Genomic DNA, 8,969 nt, shown 5'->3' with positions numbered 1-8,969 from the left:
TATGCAAATGAATGTGTGCCACCACAACAATTATAAAAGATAAGACAAAAGGGAGTGAAGTGACAAGCTTTAGATCAATCACTTGTCTTTCAGTCATGTGGCAACTTTTCATTAGCATATTGTCTGAAAGTATCTATGATCATTTGGACCAAATAAAATTACTGCCTAAAGAAGAGAAAGGTTGTCGAAAACGATCACGAGGCACCAAAGATCAGCTTCCGATCGTTAAAATGATTCTAAGAAACTGCAAAAGAAGATCTAGTAACCATGTCATGCGCTGGGTAGACTACAAGAAAGCATTCGACGTGGTTCCACATTTATGGATACTCTAGTGTTTGTAAATTTTTAGAATAGCCCTTAACATCCGAGCATAACAAATAGCATGAAGAATTAGGGAACCAATTTAACTTTAGGAAATATTGTATTAGGCAAGGTGAAAATTAAGAGAGAGATCTTCCAGGGTGATTATCTTTTCCCTCTGCTTTTTTGTCATCAGCTTGATTCCGTTGACATTTCTTTTAATATTCAACGTTAAAGTGAAATAATTCCCTGTGTCAGGTGAATGCAGTTTTCTCTTTATCGTTCTTAATCAATTTAATCTGCCAATACTCTGACTTCAGATCTAAGTTTGATCGAAACGAGTGTAAAATATCATCACTAAATGGTGATGCTTGGTCATACTTCTTTGTGACTTTATTTAAAGCTCCGAAGTCTGCACAAAATCTCTTACTACCATCTTTCTTTTCTACTAATACTATAGGCAAACTCCACGGGCTGTTCGATCTTTCAATTACTACTGCCCGCATCATTTCATCTACTGCTGAATCTACCATTTTTCTTTGCTTTAGCGGTGTTCAATTACGGGCATTTTGGTATGACCTCATGCGTTCCAGTACCAAGACGCATCTCTTCCATATCGGTTCTGCCCCCCCCCCCCTTAAAGAAAAAATCCCTATTTCGGTCCAACAGCCTATTTATCTCTAGTTTTATTCCTTTTAAATTTTAATCAGAAATCTTATTCTGTTTATCTGCTAATCTCAGTAATACTACCAGCCGTACTACACCTAGCAACTTGACAGCCCATTCATCTCTCTGTTGACTTTGAAGAAACGTTGCGAGCCTGTCTTGGTTTTAACGTTATTCCCATGGCAAGTGCTCGTCTGAGCACCAATCTCTTGTCCCCCCTCGCCAATCTTTCACAATAAACACCCGTCTAGCTAAAACCACTGTCAATAATTTTCCCCACTTTTTATCTGTGTCTAAATCAAAACGTAGATTCCATGAACAAAGCTTCTTTCTTAGAAGTGCATGCCTGTGTAACTCTCTTCCGTTTGCCTGTTTCCCGCCTGACTACAACTTGGATGTCTTCAAGTCCAACATAAACAAATTCCTGATGAACCGCCCTCTTAAGTAAGACACTTTATCAAAACTACAATACTAACGATTACTACGATATTATCCCATTGATTACTGTACACGCAATAACCCTTATCCCCGAGTGGCTTCCGAGCCTTGATAAGTGGTGACCTACATGTAAAATAAAGATTTGTCAGATGAATATGTAAATTATATATACATTTAACAACGAAACAATTTTATATAGATACTATCAGGTCGGCCAGCATTACCCAGTCGTAAAATACGCTTGAATATGATATTTTAATTAATGCAGATTTCGTATTTCTTATATTATACTGGAACCAATATATAGTTATGATTTTAAAAGGGTACAATTAATGACTCGTGCGCCACCAACGAGAATTGAAAACAAAACGTTTATCTTACGATTTATTTTTTACTTTGACGTTAATGCCTGAGCTATGAAGGCATGTTTGCTGCAAGGTTAAAATTAAAACATGATACAATAGCTATTACGTTACGCATGCATATTCATAATGCCAGCGTTCAACCTGGCAATTTCTGTTTTTTTTATTAATTTTCACACTTCTGAACCGATTTCCCCGACTAATACCTAAATATAAAGTTTTGCATGGGGTCGAATACCCTATATATTAAGTTTCATGTCTGTAGAGCAAAAACTGACAGAGGAGTTTGATAGGCAATAATTTTTAAACAAATATGTATATAGAGGTTAATGTTTACAATATCTTTTTCACACAAATATTTAGCGAGTATAAATCATGACTATAATATCATGTGATAGTTAACTAAAGATGATTAACCCATAAGAAAACCGAAAAAACTAAGGGAATTACTTAAAATTAATGTTAAAAAGAATATGCAAATTAGCTGGATATTTTTCAGATGAATGCAATTCCACAATCCATATATAACAAAGTTGCATTTTCTTTTTAAATAAATAAAAAAAAAGATTTTTAATATGAATATCGATACACGAAAAACTGGAAATTATAGGAGTATAGACTTTTTATCTGCAATATAAATCTCAACTGTCTATTTAAATCTATGTATGTATGTATGTATGTATGTATGTATGTCTGCCTAAAACTTTCGACAGAGGTGACGGATTTTCATGAGATCGGTATCGATTTGAAGCTCGACTCTTCGGACGACAAATATCGAAAAATTGGCTAATAGCATAAATTCCTTCACCCTCAACTGAGCACTTTTCTACAAGGAGAGTCGCTTTTTTCGTCGATATTTTCGAAAGACACCCTTATTTTCGATTGACTAGCCTTAATTTACACCCTCGCCACTTCCGGTTTGGCGATGGACGCAACGGCAAGATGTCACGTTTTTTTACGTTCTTTTCCTCCTTCGAGGTACGGGTATCAGCCTGTCTGTCTGCTACCAGTTTTTTTTTTCTCAAAACACACCACCAAATACTCGGGCAACGCCGGGTAACCAGGCTAGTATTGAATAAAGTTCAGTTTCAGTATTAATCGAACGTTGTTTCTTTTTATTTTCTTTTTTAAACGTTCTAATGCTTTTTCCTAAGCTCTCATTTATTATCGACACTCTGACTGTTTGACAGATCTTGCCTACATTGTGTGACGTCATTGTTTAGTTAACATGCCTTTTCTTTCGGTAGTCTCTGATGCACGTATCTTCTTTACTCAGTTCCAGACCACTCACATATTTACCCCCACCCCTCTGATATTATGGAGGATAGATAGAATTCCTCAGCCGTGATGAAGGCAATATATTTAGAAAAGAGGGCGAGGCTCTGTCAAATAAAATAAACGAACGAAAAGAAACCGAATAAAGAGAGCCATGTAAGATGGCGCCAGAAACAAAACACCAGCTTCCAATTTGCCATGGACACGGAAGTAATAAGAATCAGAAAACTGTCACGAGTGTCAGTGCGCAATTTGGTCTAACCGGATATAGCGAAACAAGAAAAAGTATAATCATAGATTAAATGTATATAGTTAGTTCATCATTGACTTTGGTTTCCACAGTTAATATGAATCAGAAGATTATATTATTTGTATTAGTTTCCCCAACATTTTTCTAGTCAGAATTCTATTTAGAAAGACATCAGGGATTATGGAAGGGACTATGTGAAGGTTGCCAACATCCTAAGTGATTTTTTTGTGGAACGAACTGAATTCGAACCATCCAGTTTGTCAGTCGTTTTCATTAACTACTATTCCACCGTCATCCCCCTGTAAGCTTGAGAATAATGTTTTTCGTTCACCACTATTCTCCCCCTCCTCCGGCTGACATGTTCTTAGCTTGAGAAGAATGTCTGCCCGACAAGACCTTCAAATGAAATTGAATCTGCTTTGAGTCAATAATCAGCTATTATATATATATATATATATATATATATATATATATATATATATATATATATATATATTGTTTTGTTTTGGTTTTAGCGATATGTTTTGAATGAATTCAATTATTTACGAAAGTGCATTTTTTACCAAAATGCGAGTTGGGAATAATTTTCCCTTTTAACCAAATTGGTACCCCCACATATATTATTTTTAAAATGTAATTATCCACTGACACGTGTTTCGTCGTCTACGACTCATCAGAGTGGCTGTATCTAGCGAGATTCGAAACCGTTACCCCTGGACCATCTCGCCAACTGTCTGGATATATCGCGATTTACTTAGATGTTGTTTTGTTTTGGTTTTAGCGATATGTTTTGAATGAATTCAATTATTTACGAAAGTGCATTTTTTACCAAAATGCGAGTTGGGAATAATTTTCCCTTTTAACCAATTCGCGACCCCCACATTGGGAGCGGTATATATATATATATATATATATATATATATATATATATATATATATATATATATATATATATATATATATATATTATTTTTAAAATATAATTATCCACTGACATTGGTAAAAATGCACTTTCGTAAATAATTGAATTCATTCAAAACATATCGCTAAAACCAAAACAAAACAACATCTAAGTAAATCGCGATATATCCAGACAGTTGGCGAGATGGTCCAGGGGTAAAGGTTTAGGATCATTACCGTTGGGTCCCGATTTCGAACCTCGCTAGATACAGCCACTCTGATGAGTCGTAGACGACGAAACACGTGTCAGTGGATAATTACATTTTAAAAATAATATATATACCGCTCCCCGTGTGGGGGTACCTAATTGGTTAAAAGGGAAAATTATTCCCAACTCGCATTTAGGTAAAAATGCACTTTCGTAAATAATTGAATTCATTCAAAACATATCGCTAAAATCAAAAACAAAACAACATCTAAGTAAATCGCGATATATCCAGACAGTTGGTGAGATGGTCCAGGAGTAAGGGTTTAGGCTCATTACCGTTGGGTCCTGATTTCGAATCTCGCTAGATACAGCCACTCTCTCTCTATATATAAATGTAACTATTGGTTCGTTCATCTAAATAAATGATTGCTTCGACATTTTGTTATAATATGTTTACTGTACCCATGCGCGTTTTTATATATCTTTTTTAATTATAACATTATACTTAATTTTTCTATAACAAATAGGTGGTTTTCTTTGTACCGATAGGCCATTTTTATTTTATTTATGGACACTTATTTATCACCGCTTGCTGTCACGTGACCAGTGTTTCCAATTTAGCGGTTTTCCTGCTAGATCTGGAGATTTCGTTTGCAATCTAGCGGGGAATTCTAGAAAATCTTTCGCACCCACACACCCGCAATTTTAGATTAAAAAATAAAGAAAAGCGCTTGAAAATACTTTAAAACATAAAATAAACTCATTCATGTAAGTAAAAAAATAGCATTTATTGCCTTTGGTAACAATTATTTATTGATTATTTGTTTTGTTTTTCACCTTTTTTTTCGGATAACCATTCTTTAATCTCGCTATAAAATCGATTTTTCCGAGTACATTTTAGGGGGGGCATTCCACCCTCCGTAGTTTAGTTTAAAATACGATCTAAGCAACCCCCCTTAGTCAAAAATTCTATAAAGCAAGAAACAACAGCAAAAAAAAAAAACTTATACCAAACACAGTAGAATTTAATTATCCACCAACCTAAATACTTTTAACATGCTAAAACAATGTTTTTTTTGTTTTTTTATTTTTCTAATTTCCAAATATGTTGGTCAAAGTGGATTTTATACACTGAAAAAAAAATAATGTCCGCTTATCGCTTAAGGAGTAAGGCTTAAATGACTAGCTGTATCAGAATTTTTGCATTAATTTTTGATACCCCTAACACAAAACTGCGAATAAAATATAAAAAACTCGTAATTTCTCTTTTAAAAGTGGATTTTTTTATTTTCTTTATAGATTATACTTCCAAAATAAACTATTAAAGTTGTATAAAAAGTAATAGAAATATTATTTTTTTTATTTTTTAAAAAACAGTAATGAAATTAATTGAATTTTACGAGCTCAGTATTTTCCATTTTTAAACTTTAAAAATCTATCAAAAATTTTCTATTGATTCAATTTTTACGATATTTTCAGGATCAATGTGAAATTTTATGCTCTTTCCAATGAACCGAATATAATATTTTAAATAAACGTTTTTTTTAATTTAACCTCCACATTTTGAAATGTCTATTAAAAAGTAAATAATTAATTTACTCACCAAAGTGTTATATATCACTAATTGAAGATAAAAGATCAATAAATAATATATTCAAATTTAAAACAAAAAGTAGTGTTTTTTAGAAATTTACCTGTGAAGTTCAAAGTTTAAAACTTTTTTTAAAAACACGTTATTTTAAAAAAAATTTTGTTTTTTAAATGAAACCTTGGTCCTTGCTCCTTTAATTGATTTGGTTGGTTGTTTTTTGTTTTACGGCATATCAACCCTTTTCGGGTTATTTAATGCCGAATCCAAAGATTTTGAAGAAGAATTTTTTTAGTAGAATATATTTGTTGTTTTCAAGTCGGTTTCTATTTAACCCATAGTTGGAACCCTAACAGGTACTACCACTCCGGGTCAGAGTGGACCTGGGAGCAATGGTAATTAAAGGGTGGCTCCACACTCCCCAAAGCCCGCAAGCTGGGGCCTCACCACTGGACATAGTTTAAGGTCATATCCAGGACCCCCATTGAGGGACTTTTACCCTCTGCAGGGGGGGGGCAGTCGGTGTATTCTAATGCCCCACCGACAGTGCCAGCTCCTTTAATTGAAAAAAAAAATTAGGGCTTGAATTACATTTTTCGAGGAGGAGTTATAAGCTTGGAAAACGGGGTGGAGTTATTCAATATTTTTCACGAAATTTCTGACACACCTAACAAATGACTTATCTACCACTAACCCTAAGTTCGAGTTGCACTCCCAGATTTAGAGTTAGTGATAGTCATAGATTTTTTATACAATTTTACAAGAGTGAAGTCCCCAATGGTTAAACGACATGCTACCAGTTAATTGTTGGAAATACAACTTTTAATAAAAGAAATGAAATAAAAATAACAGTTTCAGCACGTATAAAAAATACTTGAATTTTACTGCATTTGGTATCAGGTATTTTTGTTATTGTTTACAATTTCTCGAATATTAATTATTTTACACAAATGATTGTGTTGTTCCTACTTACTTGCCCCCCCTAAGAGCCGTCATTCATGATTTTACTTATTTTTTACTAATTTTTAGATATTTATTATATTTAATTGTCAGCATGAACCAACTTTTTAAAATGCAGCATATGCTAACACTTCAGCGAAGTTTACTGTATTTATTTTTAGCAAACATTAATAACAGAAAGTTTTCCACTTTATTTTTTTTTTGCATAATTAATGATGGAAATATGTTTTCTGTTTTTCTTAACATCTGTTGAAAAAAAATAATTTGTACAGTCTCTTGAAAAAAAATCAAACTTTTCTCTACTTTCACCTAACTATTTACAATGTTCACATAAAGCATTCCTCTTTTCTTTTTATAATAAAAAAATCCGTTTTCAAAAAGAAACGTTTACTGCCAAATTTCTTTAAAAAAAGTGCAAGTTTTCCTGAAAAAAACCCCCAAAAACTTTCACCTAACAATTTATGGTAAAAAATTAATTTTTTTTTTTTTTGGGGGGGGGGGGTGGAACAACAACTTTTATTGATAAAAAAAATTGCAAAAAATAATAAAAGTAAATAAACGAACAAAATGCAATTTTTCTTGAGGAATGTGTTCCATTTTAACAAACTGAGCCACAGCAACACGTGGCCGGGTACAGCAGTAAATATATATATATATATATATATATATAATCATCTACATACAGTACTATTTCGCTGCTCCACAGCTCATTAGTACAGCTAGACAAGCAACTACCTGAAGCCAGGATCGCCCAAACGACAGTCGGAGCTTCTAACCGTTGCGCTATACAGCTGCTGCTAAATGTTTTGGCATTGTCCAAATTTCCTAAGCTCAATTAGTTTACACAAAGAGGATCGCTTCATACACTAATGGTAATTTGTATATCACTTCCCAAATGCTCAACCTAATATAGGGAGCATTATATATATATATATATATATATATATATATATATATATGATGATTGCAACGTCTTGTCAGACGAGTGCCACTCCCTCAGACACTTAAAGTCCATAAGCCCAATAATGACCTCCATTACCACAGGACCATTTGAATAGACAAATGCCCGAGGGAGTATCTATACACAGATGATGTTACAGAGTCTTAGCTTTGTACGTCAACTAAGTCTCTTTCTCAGTTCAAAATGTTGAGATCCAGCAACAAGCAAGAGCAAGATAGCTAGCAACAAGTTAAACTGCAAACCAGCTTAATGCGGGTACTGGTCTCCCGCTTTATGTTTTTTTTAAATCAGAAATTTGCTTCTCCTAGAAAGGTTGCCTTCACCACGGCTTACGGGAGCCCTCTCCACCCTAGCACACACATACATTCACACAAACACACACGGTGCTAGTTGGCCGTTGACCCCGAAAAAGGGTTCATTATATATATATATATGTTCGTTTATTGACTCATATGTTTATGCGTTAAAGTATTTTATGTTTATGCAAATCCATCCTGTTTTTTTCTCTTTTATTGCAATTTAGTAGACTTTTTAAAACAACGTTTTTCTCACTTCACAAGCGTTTTGTAATAAGTAACGATCACTTCCGGTTGCACCTAGTTGCATCCGGTTAGTGATTGAGACGCAATTCACATGTAAATTGATAGCGTGGAAATTTATAACACGCCCTCTTTTATTGTTGTTCTCGGATCTCTTTTACCATTCAGATATCTGTGAATGATAGACGAGAAGGCGGAGGCGGAGGAGGAAAAGAGGGGGAGACGAAATGATATATAAAGCCGTCTATTCTTTGTTATCACTTCATTCACTGCGATCTGCGAGATAAATTGACGCGTTGTCTATTTGCACCAGTTTCGAGATGTTAATGTTAATTTATCTGATCGCTTTGGGGGTTGAATGTTTCTTCTAATAAGAAGTTACGGCCTGTCTTTGACTTGATAAATATCTTTCAATGAGAATCAACATCTCGTAAATTAGAACACAATTGTGCCCAGTTAGCTTCAATCTAGACTCCAGATTAAATCAATTGATTTACATAAGTTATCTATCTATCTATCTAT

Source organism: Euprymna scolopes, chromosome 19, assembly GCF_053919585.1.
Source record: "Euprymna scolopes isolate OS-2025 chromosome 19, ASM5391958v1, whole genome shotgun sequence".
NCBI lineage: Eukaryota > Metazoa > Mollusca > Cephalopoda > Sepiida > Sepiolidae > Euprymna > Euprymna scolopes.
Note: the sequence above shows the minus strand (reverse complement) of the source record.